Source organism: Callithrix jacchus, chromosome 2 (genome assembly GCF_049354715.1).
Source record: "Callithrix jacchus isolate 240 chromosome 2, calJac240_pri, whole genome shotgun sequence".
Lineage (NCBI taxonomy): Eukaryota > Metazoa > Chordata > Mammalia > Primates > Cebidae > Callithrix > Callithrix jacchus.
Window position 1 is genome coordinate 33,927,876 of NC_133503.1, and position 22,389 is coordinate 33,950,264.

The 22,389-nt window shown below is 48.8% G+C and overlaps 1 pseudogene; it reads right to left on the reverse strand.

Annotated features, from left to right (window-relative positions):
* Nucleotides 1–3,495: 3,495 nt before the first annotated feature.
* LOC100413749 (DEP domain-containing mTOR-interacting protein-like) lies at nucleotides 3,496–22,151 on the reverse strand (annotated as a pseudogene).
* Between the last annotated feature and the right edge of the window lie 238 nt (nucleotides 22,152–22,389).

Genomic DNA, 22,389 nt, shown 5'->3' on the forward strand with positions numbered 1-22,389 from the left:
ATGCCTGGCTGAAAATGGAAGATTTTAATGGCAGAAGGAGCTGTTGCTCTCATAGCCTGGCTCCTGGCTGCTTACCTGGCCAGGACACAGAGAGGGTTTTAGCACCTACCAAGGCCCAGGGCACAAACCACAGAAAGTGGATCCAAATGGGTGGGCTCAGCAGCCTCTCTGTTGGGTGGGGGTGAGGCCCACACTGTTCCCTCTCCCAGCAGGGATGGATGTGGCAATCAGGAACAGATGGCAGTCCCCTGAGAGGCAAATGAGAAGAGAGGAGAAGCCACGGCCCTATTGACAGGAGAAGGGTCAGACTAGGAGCAAAGCTCAGGAAGAGAGATACTTCCCTCCTGGGCATCTCTATCATTGGGGGTCTTGCCCCACTTCTACCCTGGAGCAGCCTGGGATACCCAGTAAAGGTGGCACTGGTAGGACAGAGAGGACAAATGGGTCAGAGCTCCCCAGTGGTTGTGTGCAAGGGCTGGCAGAGCTATCTCACCCTGGGGGACCTTAGACAAGCCCTCTGTCCAGGAAGCAGACGAAGCAGATGACAGTGCCCACCACAAGGAGCCTTGGGTCCAGGGATATTCAACTGGCATCACCTAGGTCAGGGCTGGAGTTTTCCTGCCCACCTCTCCCCCACACTGAGTTTTTCAGGAATCTCACTGTCATTGTGGGGATATTGAGGCCCACCAAGGGAAAAGAGTTTTCTTACTATTAGTCTTATAGAATGTCTATGGGAATATCTGAGGGCTCTGGAGCCTAAATCAGGAGTTTTAATTAAGTGAATTGGGGTTGGGTGGTGAGTGTGTGTGTTGCTCTGGTTGCCCTGGGAGGTTTGATGGCAGGGAGTGGATGGATGACACTTGGCATAGGCGATGCTGGGCACTGGGGTGGTCCTGAGCCTACAGCTAAAAGGAAAAAAGTCTCCAGTCAGCTTTGTGAGTTTACTGCAAGCTGTCCTTAGAGGCAGAGTCTCCCCACTCCTCCAAGAGCCCTGTGGTGGTCTCCTCAACTCAGGCACAATCTCTGGGAAGCCCATCTCAGGACCCCTGGACCCCTGCAGATGTGCCTGTCTGGGCCTCCTTTCCCTCTCACTGTTCCATCTTCTTTGAGAGTGGAGGGAAGGAGCCAGAGACAACAGGCGCTCCACTACCTGACCTGTGACAGGCTGAGCTACCAGGTGATCCTGCTCTGCTTCCCACCTCAGCTGCACTAAATGGGGCTGCACTGAGGAAATGGGGACGAGGGTCTTGCCAGTCTGCCTGAAAGGATGGGGATGGGGGCTGAGGTGTGAGTAATGGCCACGGACCCAAAGGACCAGCCACATAATAAACAGGGACCTTTCAGCTTTGCACTCCATGGCCCGGAACCCCAAGTGAAGTTTACAAGGAAAACTCTTAAGCCTTTAAAACATCTTACTGAACATGACCCCACATGACACTAAAAATAGAATGCCTCCAGATCCCACATTAAATTAAATTTATATAGAACTATAGAAGGTAATGGATTTAAACTTGACTAGATAACAATGTCATATTAGAGGCATTTACTTCAATGCGTATTAATTTCACCTTTGCCGTGGTGTTTTGTTTTGTTTTTACAGCCAGTAATGTTTTCTCAAGTCTCAAACCTTTCCTTAGGCCATGAGAGAAAGCCTACGGCTTTGTGCTTGTGTTTTGCGGGGTGGTGGCTGTAGGTGGGGTTCGGTGGGTGACGGCCTGTCCCCCTCCGCCAGCCTCTTCAGGTCCTTCGGGAGGCGCCAGATTGTGTGGGCGGCGTCGCCTGGGGAGGGTGGGATGGGGCTCCCACCCGGCGGAGGGCAGAAGCGCCTTCTTGGCTGGCTAGGGAAGCTCCGCCAGAGTGGCCTCCTCCCCTCCCCCAGGCCGGGGAGGAGGCCGCGGAGGGCTCTGCCATTGGAGAGGCTTTCATCTCTTTGTTTTTACAGTGATTAACCCGTCCGAGCTCGCTCCGAGCGTGGCTCCTGGCAGCGCAGGGGGAGGGGAGAGGAGGGCCGGGCGAGGGAAGGGATGGAGGGGGGCCTTGGGCTTTGTCGCTTTTAGGGAACTCTGCTGCCATAGCAATGGGCCTTTCTATGGACTGACTTTGATTTTGATTCATTGAAAGAGCCTGTCTGCCCAGTCTCGCGAGTGGAGAGGGCGTTCCGTCTTCTCCAGCCTAGCCCCGCGCCCCTCGCACTGGGGAGGGTAGGACGCAGCAGCAGGGCCAGGATCGCCGGGTCTGTAGGTGGCGGAGGTGGAGGAGCCCGGGACTTAATTTTGGGTACACCTTACCCCCACTAGGGTTCCCCAAGATGGGCGCCTGGCCTTGCGCGCCTGTTCCCCTGGGAGACCCTTCGTCTCCCCGGGCGTCTGGACTGGAAGGAGGCGAGCGGTCCAGCCCTTGTCTGGCCGGAGAGAGGCCGGGGCACCTGCCGGTCGTTCCACCTCTGCATGCATTTCACACTTTCTATCCTGTTAGGCGTCCGCACTCCTATGCCAATGAAGACTCCCCTTCCCACCCCTGTTTTTTTTTTATGTCATGTGGATTTAATCTAGTTAGACGATTTTATGCTTAAAATTGCATTGTTAACAGCAATTGTTTAAAAGTAGGCCGAGAGCGAGGGCGCCCAATCTTTGAACAGGTCGGGTTTTGCAGGCCTCCGCTCCGCGCCCGTGGATCGCTGCACGAAATCGTCCAGCGCGGAGCAGGGCGGGGAGGGGGAGAGACACAAAACAATTCTCGGGCTTTCTCGCTACTGAGCCTTCGAGGACGTTTCCCCGAGTGCAAACAGATGCAAATGTCTCTGCAAACATTGCACAAAGCTATTCAGAGAGAGGCAGCCTCTCGAGGCCTCAATAGCCTTTTAAACCTAGTCCAATTGCCCCCAAGCAGAGGTAAAGGGTCCACACGCATTTTTTCACTTTGGCTGGAAGGGGGGCGGAGGAGGCGAGGGCCTTGGGGAGGAGGGTCTGAGGGCTGCTCTGGTTCAGCAGTTCGTGCCATCGACCCCAGCTGCAGCGTGCGGAAGACCGGTAGGAGGGTGACGTGGCCTAGGGCACTTACGAGCTTCGGGGCCGGGCGGGGACCGCGGTGCAGCCGAAGCTGGTGCCGCGGGAATGCGCGCACCGGAGAGAACCCGTAGCCTTTCAGGCCCACAAAGGCCGCACTAAATCGCGACGCGCACAATAGCATGAAAGGGCGCACTCAGACCCTACTGGAACGCAGTAGATTCACCCCTCCGAGGGGACTAATAAGCTTTTAAGTAAAGCGCTCCGCTCCGCGGTCAGAGAGGGCGTGCGCCTGCTGGCCCCTCCCGGTACGCAGACTCAGTCTTCCGCGTCCCTTGGAGGCCCAAGGGCAGTCGCTGAGCTAAGGGCCAGGCATTCTCTTCTAAGAACTTAGCCAGCAGAGGAGCCTGGGGCCTGCCGGTGCGGTCCTTAATGCACCCCAAACTCACGTGGAGCTCGCGACCCCGGAGGTTCGGCATTTCCTAGCAGTTCAGAAAAGGACGTCGGGCCCTCTAGACTCCAGGCGGGGCGAGGAAGAAGCTCCAGTTAAAGATGCGAGCGTAGGCGCGGACTCAGTCAGCTGTGGCCAAGCCGCCACCACCTCCAGTTCAGGACTGGGGCCTTCTTTCCCGTCGCCGCACGCGGCAGGTCCCCTGGACTCGCTGGAGGCCGAGCCAGAGCAGGCACGAGCGCTGAGGGCCCGGAAACGCCCCTTCTACCTTCGCCCTCTTCCCTACGCTGGGAGACCTACTTCCATGTCACCCACATTTGCTGAAGCCCCTAGGGGTTCTGCCTTCACCCACCTTCTGACCTGGTGGTCTTAAGGACAGAAATCAAGCTGTACATAGCCCCAGAGATCCACCCGCCCTTCCTTCCCAGTTAAGCAATAGTCGGTCTAAGCCGGTTGCTGGGATAGGGAAGAAGTCGCCTCACAAAGGACGGTGAATGTTTGGGCTTCAGAGGCAGCCTGGAGGTGTCTAATCTGCTGGCGACTGTCATTCCTGAGTCCCCAGACTTTACCTTAAGGGCAAGGGATATATTTCACTCCCCACAGGAAATGCCCCGTGAAAAGTGTTCCCCAGTATCAGTGGAATAGATGAGTGAGTGATGTCGTGCTCTGGGCAGGGAAGTCTCACAAGCGCTCAGCAGTGATTTACTTTGAGTCTTGGGTGTGAAGGAAGAAGCCTCCTAGCTTCTGGTAGTAGATCCTAGCTCCAGACGCGATCCAGGCGCTCCTCTGTTAAGGCCCGTGTTTCGTGTGTGGCCACAGAGCTTTTCCCACCTCAAACGCCCCATTTCATGCCACTGTGGTTATCCGCATCTTTCGGATGAGCACATCCAGGTTCGAAGTTGCCGTAGCCTGCCAAACAGTGGCAGGGCCAGGTTTGGATCCTTGGGAGTTGATTCCTAGGGTCGATTATGAATTTCTTGCAAACCGAGCTTCTTTCTTTTCTAACCCCATCCCCACCCGCAGCTCTGGAGACCATTTCTCCAGGCTGGGGGACGCAGCCTGCCTCCCAAGAGGCGCGTTCCTGTCGCCTCGGGCAGGTGCAGGCCGGGCGGGCGTGTGGGGCGGGGCAGGGGCGTTATCTCCTGACCGACGAGGGCTGCACATCTGTTTATCTCTGAAGCGGCGCTGGATTGGATTTCTCGATGTTTATCTCTCTCGGAGGAGCGCCTCGCTGGGGCTGCAGAGAGCGCAGCTGCGGGGTGGGCAGTGATTGACAGGTCGGGAACAGGGCCTCCCGCCCCTCCTTCTTCTGGGGAGGGGTGGCGCTTGGCTGCCCACCGCCCACCCCATTCTAGAGCGCTGCAGGTGATCTTGCCGGCGGCCAGGTGCCTCTGAGTACCTCCGCGCTCAGGCCTCCTCCTCATTAGGGACCACTTAGCTGGGCCAGAGAGACTGCAGTGTTGACTTAGTGAGGCAGTGTAGGGCGTGGGTGGGGGATTGGGGAGGGGGTGGGAGCGGGGGAGGCGGCCAGTGAAAAGATGGATGAAATCCTAATGAGTCCATATCCTAACCTGTCAGGGAGGCAGCCTAGGGGAACCGAGGGAAGGCCCTCGGAAGTGCCCTCTGCTCTCAAGAATGCCTGGGGCTAAGAGGGGAGCCTTAGTATCGGGAAGAGGTACTGGGAGAGGGAGCTTCCAGGCCATGAGTAGGGCTGCTTCAGGAGGCTGTGAGGTCACAGGAACCCCAGAATTAAATGTTCGTCTACCTTCCTTAGCTATCCCACTACCCAAAGCAGGTGACAGCCCCACTTTCTTCTCCATCATTGTGGTTTGTACTTTGACATGGTTGTGTGGTTGGTGAACCTGGGCTCCTGTCAGTAGAGCAGGAACCTGAAGTAGTGTTCAGGCAACCCTTGCTGCTGGCTAGGACTATTGGACTTTTGAGGAGGTAGGCTGAACCATAGTATTGCAATTATTGTTCATAAGGCACCTAGGATCATGAGAAAAGGCATTTGGATTTTGATCTATTTCATGCTGAGCCCCTACTTGGTACTTGTTGTCCTGGTTTATTACATGAATGTCAGCATATGTTGGTGACTTTAGTTCTCCCTGCCCCAGTGACTGCCTTAGAAATGTGACATGGTCCTGTAAAGCTTTCATTCAGTGCCCTCACTGCAGCCAAAATTCAACTGCCCATTTTTCACTTTCCAGCCCACTTCGGAGTGGGCTGAATACCCTTTGTGCTCCTGATGCTAAGGGACAGGCAAGCATGTTTTAGCCCTTGCAGTGGTGGTCTGGGGTCTAGCAGTGACTGGAGACGGGATACTCAGGAACAATCTGAGCAGTGCATACTCTACTTTGCCACTTGCTGTGGACTAAAACTCTATAGAGGATATTGGTTGGTCTTATGTACGTGCTGGCCTGGCAGTGTGGATGGGCCTGTATCTTCAGTGATGAGATAAATCCAAGCGCCTGGATTTAAAATTTCACCTAGATTATAGAGAGCTGGCTAATGGCAATAACCCCACAATAAACTGACATGTCATTTTGATGGGTGAATGGATGCTGGCTGGCCCCCACTTGGGACAATACCACCTCCTTGGGCAGAATAGGCACCGACTCCGTGTGTGGGCAGGAGGGCTATAGATTGTTCCAAGTACAGCCTCCCGGAAGTGAAGCAGGAGCTGGTGTGCGCAGCCTCCAGTGTCCTAGCTCTGTGCTCTAATGAACATTTAATGTCAGGTAGGGTGGGTGGTCCATGAATGCTACCATGTTAGTTTCCTCACTTTTTATGTTGTCCTACAGGAGCAGAGCATGGCTTTTATGAATGTTTATCAACTCAGAAACCATAGCTTCCATGGAGGGCCACCAGCAACAAAACTTGTTCCGATACAGTGAGAAATGAGACAGCCCAAGGCTGCAGTGCATTCTGCTGTGTGTCTATTTATCTTTTCCATAAGCTGCGCTGCAATCGGGCACGGTTCTCCCTGGCTGAGACCTCTGCTGGGAGACCAGAGGGACAGGGAAGGTCTTATTATGCCCTATTTTTTGCTGATGAGTCGTGATGAGGCTATCATAAAACAAAGCCTATTTTGAGAAATGACTAGCTTTGGCTGATTCAGGCTTCAAGATTTGAAATGTTTCCCTTTTGTGAGTTAGAGTGGCTCCTGCTAGCAGCGGCCATTAACGTTGGTGTCTACCAAGACAGAGGCCCAAGCAGGCCAGGACAGGCACGACTCTGTCTTCCCAACCATCACACGCAGGTGGAACTTAATCCATGATTCCTATGACTTCTGAAACACATCTTCATATTTTGTTTTAGAAGAGACCTTAATGGCCTCTTACCAAGAAGAGGCTTAAAAGGTTGTCCCTCTAAGAACAAGGTCCTGAACATCTTGAAGTGAAGAGTCAGGAATGGGAGGAATTTAACTGCCCAGAGTTGCTGGCAGCTGCGAAGGGAGAGCCTGGAGCCTTGACTGAGAAACAGACTCCACAGGGGCTTTGCTGAAGAGAGGAGAGCAGATCATGAGGCTGGAAAGACGGACTTGGGGAAGGACTGAGGAGTCAGTGCATAGCCCCCTCTGTCCTCTGGAGCCTTGAGAATATTTGCTTTTAGAGAGAGGTAAATGGAGATTATCCCGGGCTCACCCCTAAGCCCTGCCAGGAGCTGAAACAAGGGTTTAAAGCACCCTGTGTGAAGGCCCCTGGGCAGTGCCCTGGAGAGTCCTGGCAGAGGCTCCCCCTCTCTGGTTACTGGCTCAGCTCTCCACACACTGCTAGTCCACCATTTAGGCCACAGCGTTGTGCTGGCTGTGGCGACTCCCTGTTCTCCATCCCATTGTAACAGACCCCTTTTAGACCAAGTCCTTTGAGTTGGAACAAGAAAACAAAGGCTGGCTGCCCAAGGAAAGGCTTCTCTTTCTAAATATTTACCCTGCTGCCCTGATTAATCATTAAGACTTCCTTTGTGTGGGGCTCACAGGTGCAAGTCATTGACCCCCAGCCCACCATGCTTGACATGGCCAGTGGTTCAAGCCTCCTCTTCCTTCCCCTGTCTCCTTCAGGGGTAAAGATGTGGAGGCTTGAACCACTTTTCCCTTCTGGCCTTCTGGAGAGGCCCCGGGCCAACCACTGGCTGGCAACACTCAAGAGGTGCCTCTGACAGTTCAGGTTTATTTTCTTTCTTTCTTTTATACGGTCAAAGGAAATTTGAAGATTGAGATGAAAGTTTTCCAAGCATTTTAGGAGCCCATTCCAAGGCAGCTCACATTCCTTCAACAAATGTTGATTGAGTACGTGCGTGAGGTGAGCAGAGTCCTTAGAACCCAGCATAAGCCTGATGCACTGGAGGTGCTTAGAAAAACAAAGAGAATCACAGAGCAGCCATGGGAGGAAGTAATCAGATAGAGAGGAGACTCCTTGAATACCCCAGCAAGCTCTACTTCTCAGAGTTTCACCGCGTAGGATTCTGACATAATGTCCTAAGCAGGTTTAGCTTTAGGCGTCTATAGAAGACATTTTCTGGAAAACAGCATAAGTTAGGTTGTTGTAAACTGGAACCTTGGAATTGCCCCAGACTCCTAGAAATGGGATAAGGGGTGTGAGAGTCCTTATCCAAGTGGTTAAAACATTCGTTGTCTCTCTGTTTCTGTGGGTCAGAAGGTTGGAAATGGTTTAGCTGGGTGGTCTGTTGTGGGGTGTCTCATGCGGTTACAGTCAAGATGTCAGCTGAGGCTGCAAACATTTGAAGGGGTGACTGGGAATGGAGGAGCTGCTCCCGAGGTGGCATGCTCACACTGAAGGCAGTGGGTGCTCACTTTGTGGACCTCTTCATTGGGTTACTTGAGTGTTTTCAAGACATGGCAGCCACGTGGCTGCCCCTAAAGCAAGTGTCCCAACAGGGGCAGGGAAAATGCTGCAATGTCCTTTCTGACCCAGGCTTGGAAGTCATAGCTTATCGGTTCTGCAACATCCTTGTATTAGTTCATTTTCATACTAAAGACATACCTGAGACTGGGAATAAAAACAGGTTTAATTGAACTTAGAGTTCCACATGGCTGGGGAGGCCACAGAATCATGGTGGGAGACAAAAGGGCCTTCTTACATGGCAGTGGCAAGAGAAAAATGAGGAAGAAGCAAAGGCAGAAACCCCTGATAAACCCATTGGATATTGTGAGAATTACTAATTATCACGAGAATAGCACAGGAAAGACTGGCCCACATGATTCAGTTACCTCCCCCTGGGTCCCTCCCAAAACACATGGGAATTCTGGGAGATACAATTCAAGTTGAGATTTGGGTGGGGCCATGGTCAAACTATATCAGTCATACTGGTCAGCCCTGATCAGCGTAGGAGGGCACTACAGAAGGGCATGAACGCTGGGTGGGGAAGATTGCAGGGGTGGTCTTAGAGGCTATCTACTGCACCTTTTTAACATGGTATGTATTTTCTTGTTTGTTATATTTATTCACTTTTTTTCTTTCACTACTAACTGAGAGCAGGGTTCTTTGTCTTTCTTTGTTTCCCAAGTTTCTAGAATAGTGCCTACTACATAGAAGGCATGAAATAGATATTTATAGAATTGCATTCATTGCATTAATTTGAATTATTTCCAAACAAAAGTCTGACCGGAAGAGGGTGGGGGAAGTAGTAATTAGTGCTTCTGATGTGTGTTGTAAACCAAAGAATCTACTGCCCTTTATTGCTACTTATTAAATATGTACATTATTTGCTATGTTGTCCTTTTTTTTTTTTTGAGACGGAGTTTCGCTCTTGTTACCCGGGCTGGAGTGCAATGGCGCGATCTCGGCTCACTGCAATCTCCGCCTCCTGGGTTCAGGCAATTCTCCTGCCTCAGCCTCCCGAGTAGCTGGGATTACAGACATGCGCCACCATGCCCAGCTAATTTTTTGTATTTTTAGTAGAGACGGGGTTTCACCATGTTGACCAGGATGGTCTTGATCTCTTGACCTCGTGACCACCCGCCTCGGCCTCCCAAAATGCTGGGATTACAGGCTTGAGCCACCGTGCCCGGCCGCTATGTTGTCCTTTTAATTTTATTTTTAAAATAAGGCACTCTTGTATTTGAAGGTACCTACTAAGCAAGATTTATAGAAACATAATCCTGTCCTTCTACTCTATAGGAAATAAAATAAAAGGGATCTTTTATCTTTCTATTCCTTAGTTTCCTCATCTGAAAAATAGAATATTGCTAGCTATTTCCTAGGGTGTTTTTAAGGATGAAATGAGAGAGGGATCGAAAGTTAAGTAGATCTCATACAGTAAGCACTCAAAAAATAAACTATATCAGTCAATTTTAGAGGTCACTGGGTCAGGAAACAGGCTGTGAGAAAGGTAGAGAAATCCTCTCTGGAGCTTTTAGGACTGCCTGGATAATGCATCAGCAGGCATGTTGTCCTGTGCTAAAGGCATGTCATTAACATCCACGCTGAGGCTCCTGCAGACGTGGATGACCGGAAACAACCTGGATGTCATCTAGGAATCTTCCTGGACAACTTGGGGAAATTTGGGGATTCACTTGCTAACTCAAGAGCATGTTTAGCAGGCCATCATCTGAGATCCTACAGGTTCTGGTCCTGGACTTGCAGAGATGATAGAAGTGCAATCTCTGGCCTCAGTGGACTTTAGGGAAAGACCGATAAGCTACTCATTCTGATGTGGTGGTCAATGCAGTTGTAGAGATGAGGCCCTGGACCCTTGGTTCAGCGTTCAGCTAGGACTAGGCATGCTGCCTCTTTGGGACTTTGGTGCAAGGTGTCCCCAAAGCTTTCACTCCCTAGTGGATGTTTGTGCAGAGACAGCATTATAAATGGGGTGATATAAGTTGAGTTTTAGGGTTGGATAAGAGTTGCGAGTGTAAATGCTAGGAAGCACGGAAGGGTATGTCCCAGCAGAGGAAACGGCTTGCAAGCATGATATGGGGTAGGAGGAGAGAGCATGTGGAAGTCATAAAGACAGATGAAGCTGAAGATGCAGAGGAGATGAATGGTCTGGAATTTTATCCTGTAGGATTTTCATTCTGTACCCCTGGAGAGAGCTAAACAAAGATTGAGGGTGTCAGACTTGTATTTTAAAACCCACTGGTGGCCTTCTGGAGGACAGACCAGAATGGGTGAGACCGGAGGCAGGAGATGAAAGGGGAAACTGGTGCGGAGACTCTGCAGCATGGGTAGAAATCATGGATTGCAGGATTCCACTGGACATGACCCAGGGACCCTCCCAGTCTCATCTGGAAGAAGAATCTAAGGTTTCTTCCCCGATGGTCTGCCCCAGCTACTGCCAATGGAGGGAGTCCTTGGAGGACCACCCTACTATTCTAAAGTGGAAAACAAGGGAAGCAGTGATTTTGGTCCAATGACTGCACCTGCCTTCTCCTACTGGAGGGGAGGACACCCATTTCAGAAGAGTGGTCCACAACCCCCTCTTTTCTCCTTTATCCCATTTGAAATGCTACTGAAGCCTTTACAGTGACCCTGTACTTGCTTCCAGCACTTAATTTTATGCCTGACTCATTGTACACTTGGGATAAAGACTATGGTTACATGATTTGTTTCTTTTGGAAACCATGGCCTAGGACCCACCTCCTCCACAAAACATAGCACGGGGTCTAGCTTTTGTTAGCAGGACCCAGTTAGTAGATGACATTGGCAAATAAATTCAAGCACTGCTTTCAAACCCTTTCTGCAGAGAAGGTGTGTGCCCACATTTCCACATACGTGTACACACATGTGCACGCCTCCCTGCCCCCCAAGCTATTTTCCAGAATCGGATTTAACAGATCAATCTCCACCCCATTCCCTCCCCACCCTGGATTCATGGCCAGGGAAGCAAAAGATGAGCTGAGTGCTTTTTCTTTTGAGTAAAATGACTCAGATCTCAGTTAAAGGGAGACACATCTGTCATGGTCAGCCTGGGGACTTTGGAACAGGTCTCTGGGGCCAGCCTGCAAATCTTGAACCAACTCACTTCCTTTGATGGGTGATAGGGAATCCTCCACTTGACCATATAGGGACAGAGGGGACCCTGGGTCTCCTGTGCCTCTTCCCTCCACTGCTGGGCCCCTCCCTGGTGCTGGGTGCTCACTGTAGGGATCCTCGTCTCCCACTCCATGTGCGAGGCAGTGGCAGGGGGCAAGTGTCAGTTTTTTATGGTGGAGAAAATCTGGCAAATTCAGGAAAATTTATTCCTGAATCAACCATCTGCTAAGTGTGTTCTCCAGGAGTATGATACATTTTTTAAAGCAGTGGGGGAGGTGAGAGGGTGAAAAACTGGTGATTTCTTCTCCACCTCTTCCTTGCTCTTCTTGGAGCCATTCAGAGAGGGGCCTTGGCATCTGGAGGCAGCATACACCAGGAGTCAGATACAGTCTCAGGTCTGGCTCTGCCGCTTTCCTGACCCTGCCCTTTAGTCTGTTTCCATCACGAAATGGGACAAACTTGTGCATGCTATTCACCTGAGGACCCACGGAGTCACTGTATGCACAAGGTCTTATAAACGTAGAGTGACTTGAGACTGCCATTTGTTGATGGTACTGAAGCAGAATTTGAGAACCAGTGTTCAACTAGGACCAGGCATGCTGTTGCTTTGGGACTTTGGTGTAAGGTGTCCCCACAGCTTTCACTCCCAAGCATGGATGGCAGGGAAGCTGAGATGCAGCTTTGGAAGCTGACCTTTGGTTATCAATTAATTAAAATTCACTGATTGCTAAAGGAGGTGGGGAAGGGAAGGGACGAAGCCAGCACCTGCTCTAATGGGGTGGGTGAGTGTATCCCCTGCCCCCAGCTGCAGCATCCTGGCTTGGCCTCAGAGTCTGACAAATGTCTTTTCTCATAGAAGAAAGGAAGGAGAGGGGGGAGCAAGGCTTCAAGCTGAGCCACAGAAGGGAGTACAAGGTTGAATCAGATGACCCCACCTGCTCTTTCCCACCCCCTTGTAAATACTTCAGATCCCAGAAGAAAAGGAGCCTTTTCCCTCGGAAAAGCAACCAACCATTCTGGTTTACCCAGGACTGGGGGGATTCCTGGGATGCAGGAGTTTCAGTGTTGAAACAGGGGCAGTTCCAGGTGAACCAGGATGGCAGGTCACTCTACCCCCAAGGTAACTGCCTCCAGATAGTTTATTACTGCTGAATTGATTGCTCAGCTGATCCCTTCATTTACTACAGGAGAAGCAACTTTTCTCCCCCTCCCACCCCCACCCCTAGGAGCAGCAGAACAAGGAAACCTCATTTCATCTGAGATTTCTGCATTGCCAGCACTGTGACTGGTATCAAGGAATGGATGATGGATGAAGCATGTCCTTTGACTAACTGAAGGTGATCTACGTAGGTCACGGTGAGATGTGTTGGAAGATATAAGGCATATTAAATGCATAATTCATGTGAAAATGGTGAGCTCAAAGGATGTCCATCCAGCTTTGCCTGAAAATAAATGTGAGATAAAATGGATATGTGTTTACTTCTCTTGCCATAGCTGTAGCCAATAACTTTGGTATTTGAGGGTTGTAAATGCATGTGATCAGGGCTGTGTGTTATGGTGGGAAAGGCCTGGATTTGGCAAGTGGATCCTCATTTGAGTCTTTGCTCTTCTGCTTATTCACTTTTACCTCAGGCAAGTATTTCACTGTCCCCCAGCCTTAGTGTTCATATCTGCAAAATGGGTAACATACTTACCACAAGGTTGCTTTGACGATTAAATGTCACACCACCTATAAAGTGCTTGGCATGCAGGCACAGTGTCTCACACCTGTAATTCCAACATTTTGAGAGGCCAAGGTGAGCAGATCACTTGAGGTTGAGAGTTCAAGACCAGCCTGGCCAACATGGTGAAACCCCGTCTCTACTAAAAATATAAAAATTAGCTGGCCATGGTAGCAGGCACCTGTAATCCCAGCTACTTAGGAGGCTGAGGCAGGAGAATCGCTTGAACCTGGGAGGTGGAGGTTGCATTGAGCTGAGATTGTGCCACTGTACTTCAGCCTGGGTAAAAGAGGGAGACTCTGCCTCAAAAATAGATAAATAAATAAATAGAATAAAGTGCTTGGCATGATCTCTGAACATAGTAGAGACTTCACACCATGAAATCCCTCAAATCTCTCAGGGATCTTAACTTTTGCTTTGCTTTTTGTTCTTAGCATATTTTATAATATTTGTTTCATGCAGTGGAACACACATAAGATATACATAAGTTACAACATAAAACAAGCACCCAGACACTTATCACCCAATCTAAGATCTAGAGCAGGGGTCCCCAGTCCCCAGGCTATGGGCCTATACTGGTTCATGGCCTGTTAGGAACCAGGCCGCACAGCAGGAAGTGAGTGGTTGAAGCTTCATCTGGATTTATAGCACCCCCATCACTCGCAATGCCTCCTGAGCTCCGCCTCCTGTCAGATCAGTGGCAGCATTAGATTCTCCTAGGAGTGCGAGCCCTATTGTGAACTGCACGCATGAGGGATCTAGGTTGTGTGCTCCTTGTAAGAATCTAATGCCTGATGATCTGTCATTGTCCAGTTGCAGGAAAACAAGCTCAAGGTGCCCACTGATTCTGCATTATGGTGAGTTGTATAATTATCTCATTATAGATTACAATGTAATAATAATAGAAATAAAGTGCACAATACATGTAATGCTCTTGAATCATCCTGAAACCAACCCCCGACTCTGGTCTGTGGAAACATTTTCTTCCATGAACCTGGTCCCTGGTGCCGAAAAGGTTGGGGACCATTGATATAGAGCGTTCATTTTCCAGGGCTGCCATAACAACTACCACAAACTGGGTGTCTAAAAACAACAGAAATTTATTCTCTCACAGTTCTGGCCAGAAGTCCAAAATCAGGGTGCCAGCAGGGCTCAACTCCCTCCAAGGGCTCTGGGGGAGAATCCTTTTCTGCTTCTCCCAGATTCTGGTGGTTCCTGGCATTCTTGTGGAAACATAACTCCAATCTTTGCCTCTGTCTCCACTTGGCCTTCTTTCCTATGTCTGTGCCTAAAACCTTCTGCTTCTATCTCTTAAAAGAACACCAGTCATTGTTCTTAGAGTTCACCCTACATTAATTACAACTACAAAGACTCTACCTCCGAATAAGGTCACATTCCCAGTACTAGGGGTTCAGACTTGGAAATATCTTTTTGGGGCACTCTTAAACCAACTATGATCATCATTACCAATGGGTATCCCTCTGCCCCTGCTTTTTCCATTAATGTTATATTTCTTAAGAGTCACTTGTGTTGATATAAGTTGCTATAGTTCATTCACGCTTAATACTCTGGTGCTGGTACCCCAGTGCATTTATCCATTCTCCTGAAAATGGACATTCAAATTATTTCCACTTTGAGGCATCATAAACAATGCTTCTTTATCTCCTGGTGCTCAAGTACAAAAGTTTATCTAGAATGTAAGACTAGGAGTTGAATTGCTGCACCCAGGGTAATAGATGAATAGCATTTTGTAGGATCATGTTGAATTGTTTTCCAAAGTGATTATATCAATTTGCATTCCCATAAGTCAAATACAAGGTGTTCAAAGTGATTTTTTAAGTCCAGGAAGTGTAAACACTTCAGGATTTGTCTTCTCTGTGGCGAAGAGCATTAAATGATAAAATCTCATCTCTCCTGATTTCTTCTCTATAGCAGATTATTTCTGGTGGGTCTCTGCCCACGTAAAGTGCTAGACCCTGCAGTCTCACCTGCTTCTGACTGCTTAGGCCCTGCCTGCTCCACAAATCCATCTTAATGGGTCATTAGAGGTGCCTGGAAACTGTAATTATGGTATAGCATTTCACAGGCTTACAATTGAGGGCTGTGTTTTCTAGATGCCCAAGTGAAGTCTATTGTGGATGATGCATCTCAGAGAGTTTGCACCCAATATAGTCAATAATGAATATTAAAACAGGTGCTTGCCTTTAGCACGAGGGACCTCTTACTGTGAGGGGAGTAGTATAGGCATCCCCTAATTGGTTGAAATGACATGTGTCAAGGCTGGTGGAGTGGAAGATAAGCTGATGCCCCATGAGAGTCAAAATAAAATGGTGTATTCTGGGGGGCTTTTTCTGCAGAGAGAAGGGGGACAAAACACCATTTGTCCCAGTTAGATCACAGAGATCTCACTACAGGGACAGAATATGAGTACAATAAACGGTCCTAATAAATCCTCCTGACTGATAGGGAAACTGAGACCCAGAGAGAAGATATAATCAGCTCCTGCTGTAAGTGTAGGGCCTTAGGGAGAGCTGCATCTTGTTTTGAAAGCCTAGCTAGTTGTCTTAGCTTGTCTTCTCTGAAAGCATAACCTGGATCAGGGATTCTTGAGCAAGTTATTTATTAAATGAGTGCTTCCAGGTAAGACCTATACAGGATATGTCAGGGGAAGAAGCTGGGCAAAGTTGTAGGTTCAGCCAATGTCCAGCTTTAGTCTGATTTTTTTTTTTTTTTATCCTCTAGAGAAACCAGAAAAGAAGGCTGATTTTATAAGGAGGCTTTAGAGTATGAATAGCACCTTGAGATTGTTCAACCATGTACCCTCATTTGTGGGACATTGGCTGTAGGCTGCCCTGAGGGAATGGAGTAACCACCCACACGTTCCCTTGCCCCTGCAGCTGAAGGCAATTCTGTTAGCAGCCAATACTCACAGCAGCTGATGCGATTATTATTTGGGTTGGGGAATGGTGTGTGGTCCAGGGATGAGGATTTGCTTTGTGCAGATTCTACTGATCACCATCTAATACTAACTCATGCTTTTGCCATCACCTCCATGAGAAGAGGGATCAGAAATGCAGAATTAGGGAATTAAGACAAATGTGCTTCATCTCCCACTTTCTTTTTTTTTTTTTTGGGTGGGGGGAGGACAGAGTCTCACACTGTTGCCTGGGCTGGAGTGCAATGACATGCTCTCAGCTCACTGCAACCTCCGCCTCCCAGGTTCAAGCGATTCTCCTACCTCAGCCTCCCAAGTAGCTGGGACTCTAGGAGTGTGCCATCATGCACAATAGTTTTTAGTAGAGATGGGGTTTCACTATGTTGGCCAGACTGGTCTAGAACTCCTGACCTCATGATCTGCCCACCTTGGCCTCCTAAAGTGCAGGGATTATAGGCATGAGATACCTCTCCTGGCCCATCTCCCCCTTCTTTCAGAATATGTCACCTCCTGTCTGCAGCAGGTGACACACTGTTGGTGCATACCTTATTAGATGCTCCAGAAGCTCCACCCATTTTTCTCTTTCTCTTGGGCCAGGAAGTTCCCTGGAAGAACTCTCTCTCTAAATTGTGGGGAGACCCAAGCAGACAGGGCCGCTCTCTTTGGGGGTCTTTTGGGACATTGGTAGGATGTGGCTAGGGAAGCAGCTGAGACTCTTGCAGAATTCAGGAAAACAAACTGTTCCCAGGATGTCAAACATAGGGAAAAGTTACCAGGGAAGGGGGATGCAGAACAAGTGGGGACTGGAGCTATTGTGATTTGGATGCAAATGATCTCTTTGGCCCATGGGCTAAGTTACTTGGGTGGAAAAGGATATAAGCACACCAGAGGTGAGAACCAGAAGGTGTTAGTCCACCCCTCACCTCACACCTATTCATCTCCTCTGTTCCTCTTTTCCTGACTTTGCATCCCTTACCAAGAGGCCTGAAAGGGCAGATGGGCAGGGACCGTGGTCATCCTGCAGGAGATGCCATCAGACTGTAGAGATGGGCTGGAGTTGGGATTCAAAAGGAAAACATTCTGTTGCTGTGATTCCTGCTCAGAGGATAACATCTCTTTCCAAGAGGGTCCCCAGTAGAGTGTGGCAACAGAGGAAGAAGGCAAATTAGTTCTCTCCCCTTCCTATCCTGTTGGTGTCTTTCAGCTCTGCTGCTGGCTTTGCTCAACCAGCTGCTGAAGCCACTTGCTTCATCCCACATTCTACACCCCTCCTTCTCCGCAGCCATCTGCTAGAGCACCTTTGTTTGCAGAGAACTCAACCTGTGTCCTACAATGAAGCTTTCTGTTCTGACTCCAGGAAACTCTTGGGTGCAAATCAGGAGCATTGAAACTAATATTTATGAAGCTGCCATCATCTGGACTGGCTGCATTGGTGCATGCAAAAGCCTGGGATGCCCCCTAGAAAATGCCGCTAACATTCAACTCAGTACACTTCCCAGAACTTACAGCTCTGATGTGCCGAGGCTGTCAGGACACTTCCAGAGCAGCAGCTGGAGAAACCCTGCGCAGGGTGGGTGGAAGTGCCTATACCCTGGGTGATGTTGTGACCACAGGGAAGGAGGAGGAACAGCAAGGGCCTTGGACTTCTTAATCATTGGGCTTCAATCTCAGGAGTCACCTGTGACCACAGATTTTCTGGGTGGGAAACCCCTATTGAATGCTACCGTGGGAAACTCACTATGCTAGGTGAACCAGGAGGTTAATTGCCATGTATGAGGTTGTGTGAATCATGGGAGAGAATGTGGGGGAGGCACGTTGGACCTCCTCAAGCCCATGGGAGGGCAAGTCAGGTGGTGTGTGAGCTCATGGCTGGTGCCAGCTACTTGACCTGACCTGGTCACGTCCTTGGTCACCACCCTCAGTGGGATGGCCTCAATGGGATGGGCTGGCCCTGTCATCATTTTCCTTTTTCTTTCTCTAAGGGACATAGCCTTCTCAGTCAAAAATGAGCTTGAGGCCAGGCGCAGTGGCTTGCGGCTATAATCCCAACACTTTGGGAGGCCAAGGCAGGTGAGTCACTTGAGGTCAAGAGTTCGAAACAAGCCTGGACAACATGATGAAGACCTGTCTCTACCAAAAATACAAAAATTAGCCGGGTGTGGTGGCGGGTGCCCATAAGCCTAGCTACTTGGGAGGCTGAGGCAGGAGAATTGCTTGAACCCGGAAGGTGGAGGTTGCAGTGAGCTAAGACTGTGCCACTGCATGCCAGATTAAATTGAGATTTGTCAGACTATTTGGGTGGTGGCAGGGAGGTTTCTTGCATTGTTTAAGGGCTGTCATGACATGTATAAAGCAGGGACTAGAGCATTGAGAGCTTCAAGTCCAAGCTCTGACAATTACTATCCACATAACCTCTGGTAAGCCCCATGAACTTTCTGAGCTTCAGTATCCTCTCTGCAAAGGTACCAATAGTTCTCTGCTGTGAGACCTGAGTAGCATAGTGTTTGGCACACAGTAAGTATTCAGTTAGCACTGGCTGCTATTGTAATTATCATGGCTACAGCAAATAATAGTATAAATTGAGGGGACTGTCCAGATGGGAAAGTACTAAGAAATACACAGGAAGGGCATGATGGCTCTTGCCTGTAATCCTAGCACTTTGGGAGGCCAAGGTGGGGAGATAGATCTCTTGAGCTTGGGAGTTCAAGACCAGCTTGGGCAACATAGTGAAGCCCCATCTCTAAGAAAAAAAAAAATTAGGCATGGTGGTATGTACCTTTAGTCCCAGATACTTAGGAGGCTGAGCTGGGAGGTTGGCTTGAGCCACAGAAACAGAGGTTGCAGTGAGCCAAGATTGTACCACTGCACTCCAGCCTGGGCAACAGAGCAAGATCATCTCAAAAAAAAAAAAAAAAAAAAAAAGTAAAATAAAGAAAATAAAAGAACAACAACAGAAAAAGAAATACACAGGTAAATGGAGCTAAAGTTTTTTTCCCTGGGAATGACTGTCATTCCAATTAGTGGGTGTCATTATCAGTCTTTAAAGGCCAAACGAGGGTACATGTGAACACAAAGATGGGAACAGTAAACACTGGGAATTCCAAAAGAGGGGAAGGAGCGGAGGAAATTAGGGTTGGAAAACTGCCTGTCAGGTACTGTGTTCACTACCAGGGCGACAAGATCGTTAGAGCCTAAACCTCAACATCACACAATATACCCAAGTGGCAAGCCTGCACACGCAACCCCTAAATCTAAAATAATTAATTAATGTAAGTTGTTTTGTGCTAAAAAATAAAGGCTAATTGGAAATTAATTTTCTTCCACATGAATGGTTTTTGAGAAAGTTAAAACCATTTCCCAAAGAAGCAGACGTCCAGAAAGCAGTTTGGATTTTGCTGGCTGTGCTCTTTATTCAGGTATCAGGTGGCAGCCGGGGCTTGGTCTGAAGGAGGCTGGCTTTCTCTGAGTGTTTGCTGGAGCCGGGCTGACACAGATCTGATAGAGGTTGTCAGATCTCTGAAGAACAATCGACTTTCTAAGCAGAGCCCCTTCTCTGAGCCTCCTGGTGCTGCGTTACATTTGTAAATGCCAGCGCGCTGCTAAGCACGTCCCCGTGAATAGAAGTGTTTTGATGTTTTGTTTTTGGTCGGAGATTGAAGTCCAGTGTCTTGGGACCCAGTGACTTCAGCTGACCTTCCTGCTACATGGACAGGGCTAAATTTCAACCCCTGGAGGCTTCTGCACACAAAACCTCATGCCTTGCAAGGGCAGGTGCAAGGAAACCCGGCGGAAATCTGAAATCTTCGCCGCTTCAGAGACCCGAGCTCACTTCTGTCAGAGGAATTAGGTTTCACAAGCCCCTTTTTTAGTAGAAAGCATATTATTAGGGGAATCTGGCAGGGCGACTTATTAAAACTACTGCCTATAGGAGAGAGAAAGCCATAATGCCTCAGGACCTTCAAGGGTTAATGGTGTGACTTTTCTTTCTTTTTTTTTTCCTTGCCAGAAGGTTGATTTTTAATTACATGTATATACAAACTTCTCTGTTTTAACATTCAACATATTCAATATTAATTCTAGAAAGCTGCTATAGCTGATTTATAAAACAAAATGATTTCTCAGAGAGAAAATAGGGACAGTTTTACGTAGTCTCTCCCTATCTACCCTTGCCCATAGCATCACCAAGTTTTTGCTTTTTTCGTTTTTTGTTGTTTTTTTGTTTTTGTTTTAGCTAATGCCACAATTGAAACCTGTGCTAACTTAAACCTTGACACTAAAGGCAGGAATTAAGTCATTTGTTATGGCTTTTAAGCACTCGACTGCTTTAGAACCCCCTTGACAATGCTAGTGAACAGGTCTTATTCCTTTGGATGTTGCTTCGATTTGAATCTTGGTGAAATCTAGATTCCCTATTAAATAGATCCATGCTAATTTTGGAGAAAGCACGATTTAAAACCCTTAACAACTACTCTATTGACTGGAGAAGGGGATTTTAGTGTGTTGCTGTTCGGACTAGAGAAGCATTTCAACACCTTTCTGCAAACTAAGATAAAAAACAATGAACGAAACCTCCAAATAGAAATCTAGTAAGGCAGTTCTACCATGCAGGAAAACTCTGCTTCCCAAACGTTTTCTACACTGACATAAAAGATATGATACCCGGTTCTTCCACATTCAGTGTATAAAGCTCAACTTTAGATGTGTATGTGCAGAGAAGATTTGTATGTCCAAAACCATCCATTTGCATGGAAATCTTACGTTGCATTGCTTTGTGTCATTCTGGCTTTGATCACCGCTGGAGGGCTGGGAGGCCCAGGAGCTCAGCACTCTTAACTCCTCCATGACTTCCATGACAATTGTCCGTGGGCCCATTAGGATCAGATTGCTCATGGTCCGGTAGTCTACATGCAGGACATTGAGCCCATTGACAGATACGACAAACTGACAGACCTTCATTCCTGCTGCAGTGGCTGCAGGGCCACTGGGGTCGACATCCTGGATGTGGCAGGGCTTAACTTCCTCACACCACAAAACCGCAGCCAACCGAGTCACCAACAATCATGAATGTCTTCCTTGCATACGGAGCCCCGGGAGTGAGGAGTTCCTCAGACGTGACAGGTCTCTACAGCACAGACTTGGGGTTGCAGGGCACCGGGGGGCTGCTGCTGAGGGTGGGGCTGCTGCGGAAGTACTCGCTGCTGCCGCAGGTGCTCGTGCTGCTCCTCCTCACTGCAGACACAATCTTGATCTCCTTGCTGGGGCTCACTGACATAAAGCTGGTAGATTTCCGATTGTCATGGCTCTGCTTCCTCAGGCAGAAGGGGCTCTCATGAGTTTCCTAGGAGGAGGAAGACTTTTCATTGATCAGCTCTATCAGTCTTCGCCTCCACCGGAAGTTCATTCTGAACTGGTAGAGAAGATTGCTGTCCACAAATGGGTGCTTGTTGGACACACGCTGGATGATGCCATGCTCCATAAGCTGGTGGCAGAGGGGCTCTGCCTCTTTCCTGGTGGTGGCCTCACCTTCCTGAACCAGCCAGTCCAGGAATTCAGATTGCATGAGGGTGCACTCATACTTGACCCCTTCCTTCTCCCTGGGCTGCAGAAGTGTGTTTTCAGGGCTCATCCGCTTTTCATACAGCCTCTGTCCTCTCATAAAGGCCTTCACTTCGTTATCCAATGGGAAGGTGCCGTCATCCTTTCTAAAGTGGTAGAAGAGTTTGACATCCTTGAATTCCTTATGCTCATCACACACATGGTGAATAATGCATTGGTCTGCTAATTTCTGCATGAGTGTAATTGCCATCTCTCTGTCGGAAGCCTCTTTGTGTCCAATCAGCCAATCAGTTCTTTTGTGACAAAACAGTTTGGGTAGGTCTTGAGATGATGACGTCTATCTTTAATAACCTTTTCTTCATGCAGCCTGAGCCGTAGCTGCTCCCCGGTGACCAAGACCTCAGCCATGTGCTCCAGCTCCCTTTGCTGCGCCCCACCACTTCCGCTGGTGCTGCTGTCACTGCCAGCACTGCCACCCTCTTCCATGTTTGGAGCCACACTGCTACCTCTGGCTCCACTGTCTGCTGAGGGTTTGGGTGTTTGGATCAGTCTCTAACTTTTATTTCTGATAACTCTTGTAGTATCTTTGTAAGAGAATTGCTTGGCCAGAGTGACTGACTTCTAGATGGAGATGACTCTGATATTTTAGGTCTTGCTAGTTTTGGAAAACATGTTTTCCTCAAAACTTGTATTGCTGTTTTGAAATCAGGAGAGACCTTATATT